The following is a 15,962-nucleotide window of genomic DNA, read 5'->3' on the forward strand; positions in this document are numbered from 1 at the left end:
AAAATGGAAATACTCTATTAAAAATACTGCAAAATAATTAAAATTAAAATGAGTTTATATCAGGAAGTATAATCAATAAGCACTAATATGAACTTTGCTTTCAGAGTCCTAGAACCTTTAAATACTATGTGACTGCACCAATCTCCTCCAGCAAATGGCAATGATTACAGTACAGCCTAGTGGCTGGGTGTGTAAATCGGGTATTGAGACTTCACACTTGTCCATTCTGTTGCAGTGCATTACTGCATACATTTTAAAGCCCAGATAAGCCTTCAGTGTAAATGACCTAAATGATGTTCCAGGTGCATCAATGAAAATGGTGTACAGCCCATCCTGCTTTGGTTTTATTTTCTGTAAGGTAATTACAGCCTGAGCACAAGAGCATCTCCCCTGTGAGCATATTACAGAACATGCCCTTTGCTCTCTGTGTAGAAGCAGTGGTCTCTCTGCGGATGTCCAACGTTCCCCCTATTGAGTCAGAAATAAAGTTCTAAAATCAGCAAAGCTCATGCTCCCTGCTGATGGGAAAGTGCTAGCTGTGACTTTGCAGGGGCTTTGCCCACTGCTTTCAGGCAGCATGCAAGAGTTTTTTTTCCCTACAGCATGCTACCAGGGACCAGACCTTTCTGCGTAGGCTGTGACTGTTATCTAAAGAAAATATTTGTAAGACTTTGTACACCTTTTTTGATGCTCTGGCATGTATTTAGCTGATTTAAAATACAAGTTTATTTTGGCTTCATTGTGTAGTATTAGTCATGTTAACATGCATAGTGTTAAAGTATATGTAAACCCTCACCTTGTAAACTCAATTTACAATTGAAATGAAAGGCAAAACATTTGTGTATAGATATAAAAAAACAAATATCTTTCTTTCTCTTTTTTATAAGTGATCACATGCTGTCTGTTCTCAGCTGCACAGAGAGGTGGGAAAGGAGAAACAGCATCACACTGATCTTCTCAGTGAATGGTTGTGCAGGGGAGGGGGGGTACAGGACAAGTCTGATCATTGGAGGAGAGCAGGCAGCTCAGTTCCCAGCACAGCTAGAAAGCTGACCACGCTGTGCTCTCATGCCTAGTGTAGTCAGTTTTTAATAGGAAAGCAGAGGGACTGGCAGGAACACCAGGAATTTTATGCAAAGGAAGCAATACAAAGAGAACAGGATACCTTTTCACACATGTACATGGTACAGCAGGCACGTATCAGTAATATGAAATGTTGGGTTTACATATTCTTTAAGGCATCCTATTTTTATTTAGAATGGGCCGTCAAAGCATAGCAATGAAAGAACTTTACAGCATGTTAACGCAGTGCACTACAATGCATGGCATGTAAGTAGCTTGGAGACTACTGTACATGTGTGTTGGGGTGCCATTCTAAATTAATGACATTGCAACACATCACACAAAGTACTGCATGCTGATGTAATTTCCTGAAATGCATAGGTGTGAAGTCGGGCCTAAAAGTCAAAATCAGGCACTGAAAACTTCTTGTAGTTTTTCTGACCTGGGAGCCCAAAACCTGAGGTACCCTCTAAGAAAACATTTACCTATAGCTCTAAATTCATATATCCCCCCTCCCCCCCGCCCCCATACTCCCCTGCAAAATACTAGTCACAAAGACCTGGCATATTGGTTGTGCCAACTATGGAATACCAGGCCCTCCAAAATGACTCCACAAGGTACACTTACTCGATGTCTTGGAATCTTTTTACAAGCTAGATCCTACATTTGCTATGGAACCAACCCACCCATACCAAAATGTAGTCTTACTTGGAAGTGACTTACCGCATACAGAGAGAGGCCATTGTGAAATACCAGCTCCTTTTCTCTTCCAATGAGATCTATAAAATAAACAGCAAACGCAATGTTCAAATATTTGTTCTGGGTTTTAAAACTAACTCTGTGTATTATATTTATTAACATTCAAAAAAGGATTTATTGGACTAGTGATATTTCTTGGTTGTATTTCCATCACTGGAGCTTGTAGGAATACAACATTTGGCATCTACTACTAAGGTCAATACAACACACCTCTGCTGGTATCTCTTCCTTAAGGCTTGGTTCACATATGTGCGGGTGGTGCCGCTGCGGATCCACACAAAAATCCATGGAGCTGCATCACCCACACAGAAGAATGCAGACCCGCGGACGGGTGCAATTAATTCTAATGGCACGCTGCCCGCACTAGAAATTGGGACGACATTGGGAACTGAGATTCCTGTGTGAGCTGCGGTTTCCGAAGAAGTGCAGGGACTTCTTCCCTGCATGTCCCGGGGCACGGGAGTCCATTCAAATGAATGGGCTATCGTGCCCACGCAAAATCAAAGCCATTGATTGTTTACAATTGTCGTGTGATCTGCTGTGATTGGTCACAGCAATCACATGGTAACAGCAGCGGCCCAGCACAGTGATCTGTCACACGTTAACAGATCGTGCCCGCATGACATGTTTCGGGAAGATGTCAACCCAGATCGACAAAAGTCCCACCCAATCGCCATTTTGCAATAGGCCAGACAGGAAGTGGTTAAGGTTAAAGGATAAGTTCATCTTTGGGAACATGTTATAGAGGAACACAGAGGTGAGCTCATTATTCTGCTGCTGTGCCTTCATTATCCAATCAGCAGGCAGGGATTATGTTCATGATTAAAGCGGTTGAAAACCCTTCCATGAAGTGACTGACCTCAGATGATACACCAAGATGAAACCAATCCTCCTACACAAGTTGTACTTGCTCATTTTCAGCCCTCTCTTCTGTAGATTGTTCTAAAAACACACCGATTAAATAATTTTTTTCTCAGCGCTATCAGTGGGGATCTGAAGTCTCACATTGCAGATCTCAGTGAATAGAGCCCTGAATCCTGATTGTAGGGAAGGGACACATCCCCCTTCACACAGCACACAGAAAACATGCAGAGCTAAGGATATGAATCACAGGCTGTGTGCCGAAGCTTTACTCCCCATCACTTTTGTATCTCTTGGGGTCGGGAAAACCTGTCAGAAGTGACTGCTAATAACTGAGGAACGAGTCAACAGAGAGGAATCACACTCAGTGCTTTGGACAGAGGCAAGTACACACTATAGAAGGATGTGATTTGTTCATGTTTCATTTCTGAGGTTTAAAACCACTTTAAGCAGTGCTGCTGCAGCAGAAGTTAAGGAACTAGCTCTGATATATGCCTGGATCAAAAGATAGGGCAGAATTACACATCCTTCGGCAGGCAAGCAAGTTCAGTATATGTTTTTGGACTGTGGTGTTTAGCTCTCGGAGTTCAGTTTACATTTTAGGCGTAAACTTTGTAGCTGCAAAAACATGAATTGTATACTGTGCTGAGAAATAGCAAAATTAAATGTTATGCTTGTCTTTCACAGGGAACCCACAATGGTGAGACTGCTGAGAATATCATTTTCCCACCTTGTGGCCAGCAGATATTATTGCCACAATGCGGGTGAAAGAAGGCACCACTTAATCTCTAAGATTTATAATCCAGGAAATCTGTGGAAAGAAAGTTCTTCAGAACTGCAGCAAAAATCCAATGAGCCCACCAGCAGGAGTCAAAGACTCATGACAAAAGCTGGCTTAATACATCCCTCTAGCCCTGGCTGTTTCCATTACATGCCATACACAGTACGAGCCATGGAGAAGCTAATTTGCCTTGTCGATCATGCCATGCAAGAGATTGGAGGACAGAAGATGGACATGACCACTCTTTGCTCTGCTGCGCTTTGGAGACAAAGTGGACGCTGGGATTTAGTTGCAAAGGAACTGTTCTGTCTGATGGACAGACACAACCAGGAATACTGCTTGGGGCCAACACATGAAGAGTCTGTTACCCAACTTGTTGCCACAGAAGGGGGCATTAGCCAAAAACAGCTTCCTCTGCTGCTCTACCAGATTACTCGGAAATTTAGAGATGAGAAGAGGCCATGCTTTGGCTTGCTGCGTGGCAGGGAGTTTTACATGAAGGACATGTACAGTTGTGTTCAAAATAATAGCAGTGTGTTGAAAAAAGTGAATAAAGCTCAAAATCCTTCTAATAGCTTTTATTTCCATACACACAAATGCATTGGGAACACTACACATTCTATTCCAAATCAAAACATGAAGAAAAATATATCAAATTTGTGTTGTTCCTCTAAAAAAATGGAAGAAAAGTGAATATTAGACTGTTCAAAAAAATAGCAGTGTTTGTATTCTTTTTTACAAACTCAAACATTCACTATATAAACTGAAAAATGTTTGAAAATTTTGCTTTCCTTTGAATCACTTAATGAATATTTAGTTGTGTAGGCACTGTTTCTGAGAACTGCTGTACATCTGTGTTGCATGGAGTCAACCAACTTCTGGCACCTGTGAACAGGTATTCCAGCCCAGGATGATTGGACTACATTCCACAGTTCTTCTCTATTTCTTGGTTTTGCCTCAGAAACTGCATTTTTGATGTCACCCCACAAGTTTTCTATGGCTTAAGATCCGGGGATTGGGCTGGCCACTCCATAACGTCAATCTTGTTGGTCTGGAACCAAGATGTTGCACGTTTACTGGTGTGTTTTGGGTCCTTGTCTTGTTGGAACACCCATTTCAAGGGCATTTCCTCTTCAGCATAAGGCAGCATGACCTCTTCAAGTATTCTGATGTATTCAAACTGATCCATGATCCCTGGTATGCGATAAATAGGCCCAACACCGTAGTATGAGAAACATCCCCATATCATGATGCTTGCGCAACCATGCTTCACTGTCTTCACAGTGTACTGTGACTTGAATTCAGTGTTTGGGGGTCGTCTGACAAACTGTCTCCGGCCACTAGACCCAAAAAGAACAATCTTACTTACAGTCCACAAAATGTTGCGCCATATCTCTTTAGACCAGTCAATGTGCTCTTTGGCAAATTGTAACCTCTTCAGCACATGTGTTTTTTTTCAACAGTGGGATTTTGCGGGGGCTTCTTGCAGATAGCTTGGCTTCACGTAGGCGTCTTCTAATTGTAACAGTACTCATAGGTAACTTTACACCTTCTTTGATCTTCCTGGAGCTGATTGTTGGCTGAGTCCTTGCCATTTTGGCTATTCTTCTATCCATTCGAATGGTAGTTTTTTGCTTTCTTCCACGTCTTTCAGGTTTTGGTTGCCATTTTAAAGCATTTGCGATCATTTTAGCTGGGCAGCCTATCATTTTCTGCACTTCTTTTATATGTTTTCCCCTCTCCAATCAATTTTTAATCAAAGTACGCTGTTCTTCTGAACAATGTCTGGAACGACCCATTTTCCTCAGAATTTCAGAGAGAAATGCACTGTAACCAGCATGTACAACATTTGCTGCCTTCCTTCTTTAAATAAGGGCAATAATTGCCACCTGTTTTTCAAAGAATGAATGACCTCACTAATAGAACTCCACACTGCTATTATTTTGCTATTATTTTGAACATGCCCCTTTCAATTAGTGATTCAATTACACAGAATCAGCAGCATCCATGTCATGACTGTTGGGTCTGTTGGATTTCTATTAGTCTACTACACCTGCTAGTAAATTATTTGCCATGTAGAAGTATCATTTCTACCAAAAACAGTGATTGATCTGGTTAGTGATGTCTGACTGCTATTATTTTGAACACAACTGTATACGTTTGACATGACTGAAGAAGCTGCCTACCAAACGTACAACAACATGTGCAACGCTTACTGCAAGATTTTCCACACTCTTGGCCTACAGTATGTGAAAGTACAGGCAGATACACATTGATTCCACCTACCTGCCAGCATTGGCGAAGACAGGTTAATGTTGTGTGGAAGTTGTGACTTTGCAGCAAATGTGGAGACATTGAAAGTCGAGGAGGAGGACTGTCCGGTATGTTCAGGAAAATTGGTGGAGAGCAAAGGCATTGAGATTAGGCACACATTCTACCTGGGAACCAAATACTCACTTATGTTTAATGCAGTCTGTTATGATTCACAGAGCAAACCCACCATTGCACAAATGGGATGTTATGGCGTTGGCATATCAAGACTTTTGGCAGCATCTATAGAAGTCCTTTCCACTGAGGAGGATGTTCACTGGCCGGGTCTAATTGCCCCATATCAGATCTGTTTAATTTCCCCCAAAAAAGGAAGCAAAGAGATTGCAGCATTACCAGTAGCAGATAAGCTCTATGACGTTTTATGTTCAGTCCATCATTTGAGAGATGAGGTAGTTCTAGATAATCGGGACCATTTGACTATAGGAAAAAGGTTAAGGGAAGCCCATATAATGGGCTATCCATATATAATTATAGTGGGCAAAAAGGCTTTGGACAGTTCACCGCAGTTTGAAGTACATAATCACAAAACTGGTGAGGTCCAGTTCCTCTCTAAGGAAGGTGTGCTAAGCTTTGTGCAAGAAATCCAGGTGGTCTAAATAAAGGTTTTTTTTTTGGGACTAGAATGGGTGTGTGGCTCACATGGTCTTATTTGTATGGTGTAGAGCATGAGCTTCTAAACAAAAAGGGCCAGTTTACTGTCTGTCAGACTTTGAGGAGGCTGGACTGTGGCCACTGTAAGTAGAAAGTGCCCTTGCATTAATGGGAGTAAATAATGCCCCATCATTGGCATTAGTGAGAAAAATAATGCCCCATCATTGGCATTAGTGAGAAAAATAATGCCCCATTGTTGGTATAAAGGGAAGGAATAGTGCCCCATCATTGGTGTCAGTGAGAGGAATAGTGCTCCATCATTGGTGTCAGTGAGAGGAATAGTGCTCCATCATTGGTATGAGTGGGAAGAATAGTGAGCCATCATTGGTGTCAATGGAAGAAATAGTGCCCCATCACTGATGTCAGTAGGAAGAATAATACCCCATCACTGATGTTAGTAGGAAGAATAATTCCCTATTGTTGGTATCAGTGGGAGAAATAGTGCCCCAAGGGACAGATAAAAGCAAGCAAAGGGCTGCAGTTTGGAGACCACTAGTGTAGAGTATCAAGCTGGGACAAGCAATGATGTGAGCCTGAGAAAAAAGAATTTAATCTCAAAAAATATCTAAATGATAAGAATTGCCAATTTAAGCTGAGCACACACCCAAATGTATTCCCACATCGAAAAAAAAATGTCAAAAATGAATGAAAACAATGCTGGATTGCTAATACCTTCCCCAATAAAAATGTGATAGAAGATATAAAATTATGTAAAATAAATATATCAACACAGTGCCACCAGGATCTATAAGGCATAAATAAAACATAAACAACTTGCTGCCCTACTAGCACAGTATGACAATGTGACACAATATAATCACTAATACCAGGTATGCAAAAGTATGTATATCAACACAGTGCTACCCTACTATATAAAGCATATGTATGTATACGTAAATCAAAGACATATAAATACCAACATGCTGTCCTACTAACACACATGCAAGTAAAAACAAAAGGTGTACTAGAATAAGTAGAAGATAAATATACAGCTCATATAGTTAAAAAAAAATCCAAAGACAGTGAGCCCATCCCTATGTGTTGGATCCAAATGTATAAGATAATCCCACTTCTCAAAAAGGATAGGTAGACCTTCAATTAATATGACACCCATGAATCTTCAATATACTACACCACTGTGCTCCTTCACCATCAGGTGTGCACGCTCACCTTAGTGCCCGGACATACCAGTGTGATATGGGAATTGAGATCGCATCTGGTGAATGTCAGCGTCTTAACGTTTGCAATTTGCTGCAATGCGATTTCTAAAGTAGTTCTTGCATTACTATTTCTGCAGTTTTGTTGCGATTTCACATACATAGAATATAATGGAAATTGCACTGCCAATTGCAAGAAATCATTGATCTTCACAAGTAGCAATAAAGTCTTCTGAAATTGCACACAAATCGTGTGATTTTAAATCGCAGCGGTGTGACCAGTGATTTATGACCAATATATGTAGAACCAGCATACACTACATCCAGAAACTATTCACAGTGCTTAACTTTTGACACATTTTGTTATGTTACAGCCTTCTTCCAAAATGGATTAAATTCATTTTTTCCTCAACATTCTACAACCAATACCCAATAATGACAACGTGAAAGAAGTTTGTTTTGAAATCTTTGCAATTTATTAAAAATAAAAAATGAAAAAAACCACATGTACATAAGTATTCCCAGCCTTTGCTCAATACTTTGTTGAAGAACGTTTAGCACCAATTACAGCCTCAAGTCGTTTTGCGTATGATGCTACAAGCTTGGCACACCTATTTTTGGGCAATTTCTCCCATTCTTCTTTGCAGTGCCTCTCAAGCTCCATCAGGTTGGTTGGGGAGCGTCGGTGCACAGCCATTTTCAATTCTCTCTAGAGATGTTCAATCGGGTTCAAGTCTGAGCCACTCCAGGATATTCACAGAGTTAGCCGTAGCCACACCTTTGTTATGAGGGCTGTGTGCTTAGGGTCGTTGTTCTGTTGAAAGATGAACCGTCGCCCCAGTCTAAGGTCCAGAGTGCTCTGGAGCAGGTGTTCATCAAGGATGTCTCTGTACATTGCTGCATTCATCTTTCCTTCGATCCTGACTAGTCTCCCAGTTCCTGCCACTGAAAAACATCTCCACAGCATGGTGCTACCACCACCATGCTTCACTGTAGGGATGGTATTGGCCAGGTGGGGAGTGGTGCCTGGTTTCCTCCAAACATGACGCTTGGCATTCAGGCCAAAGAGTTCAATCTTTGTTTCATCAAACCAGAGAGTTTTGTTTCTATGGTCTGAGAGTCCAAGCAGGCTGCCATTTGCCTTTTACTGAGGAGTGGCTTCCATGTGGCCACTCTACCATACAGGCCTGATTGGTGGAGTGCTGCAGAGATGGTTGCTCTTCTTGAAGGTTCTCTCTCCACAGAGAAACACTGGAGCTCTTTCAGAGTGACCATTGGGGGCTTGGTTACCTCCCTTGCTAAGGCCCTTCTCTCTCGAGCGCTCATTTTGGCTGGGCGACCCGCTCAAGAAGATTCTTGGTGGTTTCAAACTTCTTCCATTTACAGATGATTGAGGCCACTGTGCTTATTGGGACCTTCAAAGTTGCAGAAGTTTTTCTGTACCCTTCCCCAGATCAGTGCCTTGATACAATCCTGTCTCGGAGGTCTACGGACAATTCCTTGGACTTCTTGGCTTGGTTTGTGCTCTGACATGCCCTGCTAACTGTGGGACCTTAAATAGACATGTTTATGCCTTTCCTAATCATGTCCAATCAAGTTGTGGAAACATCTCAAGCAGTGGTGTATTTTGGTTTTGTGCTGCCCTAGGCAAGACTAAAATCGGACACCCAACCCGCATCTAAATTTGTCCCACCCCTTCCTGTTTAAGATCCACCCCTTCATCTGTAACCCCAACCCCTTCCTATTTAGGCTCCACCTCTTCCTATTAGAGCTCCACCCACTGACAACGATGGGCTCTATTCCTCCCACTGACATCAATGATGGGGCACTATTCCTCCCACTGACACCAACAATGGGGCACTATTCCTCCCACTGACACCAATGATGGGGTGCAATTACTTCCACACTGACACCAGTGATGGGGCACTATTCCTCCCACACTGGCACTAATTATGGGACACTATTCCTCCCACTGACAACAATGATGGGGCACTATTCCTCCCACACTGGCACTAATGATGGGGCACTATTCCTCCCACTGACACCAACGATGGGGTACTATTACTTCCACACTGACACCAATGATGGGGCACTATTCCTCCAACACTGACACCAATGATGGGGCACTATTCCTCCCACTGACGCCAATGATGGGGCACTATTCCTCCCACTGACACCAATGATGAGGCACTATTCCTCCCACTGACACCAATGATGGGGCACTAATCCTCCCACTGACACAAACGATGGTGCCCCATCATTGTTGTCCCCTCCCTCCTAGATTGTAAGCTCGAAAGAGCAGGGCCCTCGATCCCCTCATGTTTTGCATTATATTGTTATTGTTCTGTCACATGTTCCGTCCCCCTTTGTAATGTACAGCGCTGAACGAACTATTGGCGCTTTATAAATACTGTATAATAATAATCATTGATGTCAGTGAAGGGAGGAATAGTGCCCCATCGTTGGTGTCAGTGAAGGGAGGAATAGTGCTCCATTGTTGGTGTCAGTGGGGTGAGGAATAGTGACCCATCGTTGGTGTGAGTGGGGGGAGAAATAGTGACCCATTGTTGGTGTCAGTGGGGGGGGGAAATAGCACCCCATCATTGGAGTCAGTGGGAGGAATAGTGCCCCATCATTGGTATCAGTGACACCAATGATGGGGCACTATTCCTCCTGCTGACACCAATGATACTTACCTTGCTGACCCCTGCTCCAGCCTGGGCTCACTCCCTCTCTCTCCCATCTACAGCCAGCATACCTGGCTGCAGCAGCACCATCTGCACGGGACAGACACTTACCGGTCAGCTGTCTTCCTTCTCCGGCCACTCTCTTCAATCACTTCGGCTGCTCCCTCACTAGACCTTCTTTGATCATTGTGCTGCCGCTCGGCTCCTCCTCTCCAAGCTCCACCTTCTCGCTGGTGATTGGCCACCTGTGTGCCTTTCCTGAGCTACAATTTAGGCGGCTAATCACCGGCAAGGAGGCAGAGCTTGCAGAGGGAGGGACAAGCTGCCTTAGGCTGTTGAGTGATCCTGGGGGTGTGGCCAGATGACAGGGGCGGCATGTCATCCCGCTCACACATCGCAATCCAGGGAAATGAAGACACCGGATAACCTCTTTACCCCTCCTCCAGCAGCACTTCGTGGACCGGATTGACGTGGGACTGGGACATGGAGTCGCGGACCCAAGTAAGACACAGCAGCCCGCCCATGTACTAAGTATCCCTTCTGTGGGAAAGGGGGGGGCCGTGCCACCCCCCTAAAATGTGCCGCCCTAGGCAAACACCTTGTTTGCCTCGCGGCAAATACGCCCCTGATCTCAAGGATGATCAGTGGGAACAGGATGCACCAGAGCTCAATTTTGAGTGTCATGGCAAGAGCTGTGAATACTTATGTACATGGGTTTTTTTGTTTTTTATTTTTAATAAATTGCAAAGATTTCAAAATGAACTTCTTTCATGTTGTCATTAAGAGGTATTGTTTGTAGAATGTTAAGGGGGAAAATGAATTGAATCCATTTTGGAATAAGGCTGTAACATAACAAAATGTGGCAAAAGTTAAGCACTGTGAATACTTTCTGGATGCGCTGTACATAAGAAATCTTCTGCTTATAGGCACCCAGGATCTCACAGGCTCAAGATGTGTGCACCCTTTAAAGTACTTGGACTGATGTGTGCTCAAAGAGAGGAGAAGGTTTCCCATAGAGCTGTAACATTTATGAAATATTAATAAAATTCATAAAAATACACTCACAAAATAACAGAGAATCACAGGCTCATGTAAAGCAGACTCATGCAATCCCCCTATTCTATTCAATCCCCAGATTAGTTCCCTTAACATATTCAGACCTCTGATCAGCCCCCTTTACATGCAGAACCAAGATAAACTCCATTAACGTATCCTGGCCCCAGATAAATCCTGTTGGCATATTCTTGCTCCAAATAAGCCCCATTAACATTATCAGACCACTGGTCAGATTCCTTAACATATGCAGACCCCAGATCACCCCCCTTAACATATTCCAAACCCAGATCAGTCCCTCGTAAGATATTCAGACCCCAGATAAGCTCCCTTAACATGCAGACCCCAGGTCAGCAACCTTTTGCATATTAAGCCCCCAGATATGCCCCCTTAAAATTCAGATGCCAGATCATTCCCTCCCTTAACACAATGAAACCCCACATAGTTGATGCATTTGAAATGTATTAAGATTTAAACTGAAAATTCATCTGGGCTTTACCTCATTCAGCCTGCTTAGTTGTAAATTTTTATTAGACATGACAGGTTTCTTCTAACCCAGTTATTGTTTTCTCCTAGTAAAACATACAAAACAATTTACATTTACAATTCTTTTCATGTTATAATGTGCATTTTGAGACAAAAAATGACCTAATACCCCAAAATATTATATATAAAGCAGAGAACCTGTAGAATGAAAGAATAGCTAGTTGCAATTTTTATGTTGCACTATATTTCCGCAATTTTTTGTCAAACCTAAATTTTGAATGTAACCAGGTGCTGGCAGGTCTGTTCCCACTCAATACTTGGAGCCACTTAGTACAGGGAGCTGTAGGTCTCACTTATGCCTGCTCCCTCTCTCTCTCCTCCTCCCTTCCATCCAGCTGCTGCTAAGCCCAAAGGGCAGCCAAGGGAAAGACACAGCCACGAATGGCATTCTGGAACGTGTAGTCCCGTGAAGGTGATATTGTACTGTGTGGAGCAGGGAGAAGACTACCGTTCCCAAGGAGCCACAGGACACTGAGGGTGGGGCAGAGGCATACATACCAAACTGCCCAGGAAAGGTCATGGCAGTTGGCGCTGGGACGATGGAGAGTTAGCTGTTCGGGATCCCAGCCAATGGGAAAGCCTATGCCCTAAACCATCACTACCTGAGGGTGGTCTACAGCCGCACTGTTCACCTTGCCACTGCAGAATAGTCAAAGAGAGAGGGAGATAAAGAGACCACACAACACCACCCACAGCTCTGATCGCCAGAGACACAGAAAGAGACCTTCTGCCACAAATGCTGTTCCGTAGCACTGGGGAGAGGGCTGTCAGGCTGCTATCTGTACTGTTTGGTAGGAACTGAGTTATCCAGAAAGCCGCCATCCACCATACACTTTGCACATACACTCAGACCTGCTACATACATCTTGCAGCAGGCTCTCATACAGCTCTCATATTCAAGATAACAAAATACTTCTTAAAACTGCTCTTATATCTGACTTGATTTTATTCAGTCTCTGTTCCCTAACTATCTTGCAACTGAGCCAAATACTACACTGGTTCGCTAGCATACCCTAACTGGATGCTACCCAATGGTAGCCAGAAGAAGAAACAATTTAAGGACTGCCCCCTACTACACTCAAATTTGCCCATATACCACCTTCTGTTACTTACCCTGGACCGCCTAGGCCTGGACAGTGTCCTTCAGGCATTCTTGGTTTAGCATAGCCAGCCTTGTGCATCTGGGCAGTATAGCTATGGGGTCTTATACACATCTGGTTTTACTGCGGCTCGTTGTTGCACTTCAGGGGATGGCGTTACTGTTTAAGCTGCCCTGGGTGGCTGGTATCAATTTAAGCTGGGTACACATTATATGTTTTTCTTTGTTCAACCCAGCAGGGTGAACGAAAAACAATCCTGAGAGATCGCTGTACTAACACAAGCTGCCCTGGGTGGCTGGTATAAATTTAAGATGGATATACACTATACGTTTTTCTTTGTTCAACCCAGCAGGCTGAACGAAAAAAAAAACCTGAGAGATTGCTGTACTAGCACAAGCCATGTTAGTGTGCAGATCTCCCCCGCTGTGCTATTGTATTCTGACAGAGGGACTGCTCCGACCCCCCCTCATGAAACACACTGATCAGCACTGGCAGCCATTGGATACCGGTTGGATGCTGGTTTTCTACCATGACCGTTTGACAGACCATTGACATACAGAGCATTGTTTACTGCTCTGTATGTTAATTGTACTATTATCTCTGTCATTTAATGCCTTTTTCTTTTGTTACTCTCATGTTACATTGTTTACCCCTTACTGTACATCAATACACAAAGTTTGCCTTTAATGATTGTTTTGCTGTCTATTCTTTCAAAGTAGCATTATTGCTGAATGCAAGATTAACTTTAGTGATTTTCTTGTGAGGACTAGTGTTTGTGTACTCAGCCGGTTGAGTCAGAGAGGCTGGGGGTTTTGACTAGGTTGAGGCCAGCATCAGAGGACCCATCTCAATCAGCAGCTCCTTTGGGAGTAGCATTACACTATAATAAGTTTAATATTCACCAACACAATATAATTCCCAATTTGTGTAATGTTTAAAAGAAGAGACTGTGTGGAATATAAATTGTCCTCAAAAATTATACTCAAAATTTATCATAGGCAATGCTTTAAAATCTTTACAGCTCATTGGTTTAGCATTACCCATGAAAAAAGGCCCTAGAATATTCCTCTCATGCTAGCAAGCGTGGTGATAACCAATATGTTTTACCTTAACACTCTTATATACAAGTACATCCTAGGTTTATGCACAGGGGTGTCCAAAAGCAGTGATTTTCTTTTGTTTTTTTTTAAGGCTGACATTTACAAAGGAAGAAAACAAAATACAGGCAAATGACATCTCTCTCCTGCTTCTTCTGCATCTCTCTCCTACACACAGACCCCAAAGGTCCCCCAAAATACATAGCAGTCCCTTAAGGGTCTGTTATGTATTGTGTGGAACATGGGAGTGGTTTGTGTGTTCTATTATTTTCTGTAAAAAGAAAATGTCTGCAATTTGAACTGTATCATTTTTTTTTCTTTGTACATACCACTTTAGCTGTAGCTCTTCTATGGCAAGAATGCAAAGAAATTTGCGGAGAGTCTCCACAAAATGCGTACCAGATGCTTTCAGTCTGGTATAGATTTTAAGGGGGTCCCTCATGCAAAAAAAAAAAAAAAAAGTGTGCGGTCCCCTAGAAAATCTATACAATAGAAATAAGATGAACAAATCGTTATACTGCATATATGTCCTACCATCAGGTGATAAAGGGGTGTGGCTACATATTAACACAAAAAAATTTGAATGCACCTGCTGAACGCTGCTATACAGCCTTTCTAGCCATCTATGTATAAAAAACCAGGATTTTTAGTTCACATACATTGCAATACATGTTTAGGTTGGCCAGTCGTGTCACAGTAATCCCCTTCTGGCCAGCCCCTACTCTGCTCTGCAAAATTCAAAATACTTCATGTACTACAGTAGATATAGTTCCAATATAGGGCAAATGGACACAGACTGCAGGCGAGCGACAGTTTCAGATCTGGTCACTGACCTGCACTATACAATAGACACCAATATACACCCTTTCTAGCAGCCTTTGACTAATAACATGGATTTTTAGTTGACATGCATTTCAATACATGTTTAAGCTGGCCAACTGTGTCAAAGTAATCCCTTTCTGGCAAGGCCCTACACTACACTACACTACACTACACATCACTACACTAGCTTACGCTACTCTATACTACACTACTATACTCCATACTAATCTACTCTACATGACACTACACAGTCACTACAGAACTCTACTCTTCACTACACTACACTACACTACACTACTCTTCTCTCCTCTCCTCTACTGTACTGTACACAATCACTACACTACTCTACTGTTCTCTACTATTCTCTATACTACTCTTCTCTACTCTATACTACACAACTGTACTCTATTCTACACTACAGTACACTAAATTGCTCTGCTCTGCACTACTCTACACTATACTACACTACGCTACGCATCACTACACTATACTACACTACTATACACTATTTTACAGCCAGGCAGCCAGTAAATTGGTGATGTAATCACTAACATGTATAAAATAGTTGCTGACTTAAAATAGTATTTTTGACATGTCCGGATGGCAGTTGCTGGAGTTGACATTATCTGCAATATGCTGAAAATAATTGTTGCCCTGGTGATCTTCCATAGGCTGCATACTTGCAGGTCTTCAAGTCTTACCCGAGATGTTCTTCAAACTCTCTCTTTTCCAAACTTTGTGGGATTGTCCTTCCATGACCTGTAAAACCATAAATGTGTTCAGTATAATGCAGTCTGTAGAAATGATTGTAACATCAATTGGCCGCAGAAACATTCAGGATGATGGATTTCAAGGTACAGATGGAAATTTGAAACCGCTACTGCCATTCACTTGGGACAACTCAGCAACTTTTATTTTATTACATTGGCTAACTTACATACTTATATCTGTCTTAGGGTGCTTCATAAATATCATTCTCCCTTTACTTTACCAATGCAATGGTTTTCTGTTCATTAAATTGGAAATATCACAAGAAACCATATACAAATGATGAA

At 42.5% G+C, this 15,962-nt stretch overlaps 1 pseudogene across 1 annotated transcript in view; it reads left to right on the forward strand.

Annotated features, from left to right (window-relative positions):
- Positions 1–6,417, forward strand: part of LOC149429324 (putative proline--tRNA ligase, mitochondrial) — a 44,147-nt pseudogene extending 37,730 nt beyond the window's left edge. Inside the window, exons 2-3 of the transcript XR_016310494.1 lie at positions 3,370–3,968; positions 5,615–6,417. The product of XR_016310494.1 is annotated as a putative proline--tRNA ligase, mitochondrial (transcript). The remainder of the gene's footprint in view (positions 1–3,369; positions 3,969–5,614) is intronic.
- The last annotated feature ends 9,545 nt before the right edge of the window (positions 6,418–15,962 follow it).

This window comes from Staurois parvus, unplaced genomic scaffold (genome assembly GCF_062004578.1).
Source record: "Staurois parvus isolate SC_StPar_1 unplaced genomic scaffold, SC_StPar_1.0 ptg002753l, whole genome shotgun sequence".
Lineage (NCBI taxonomy): Eukaryota > Metazoa > Chordata > Amphibia > Anura > Ranidae > Staurois > Staurois parvus.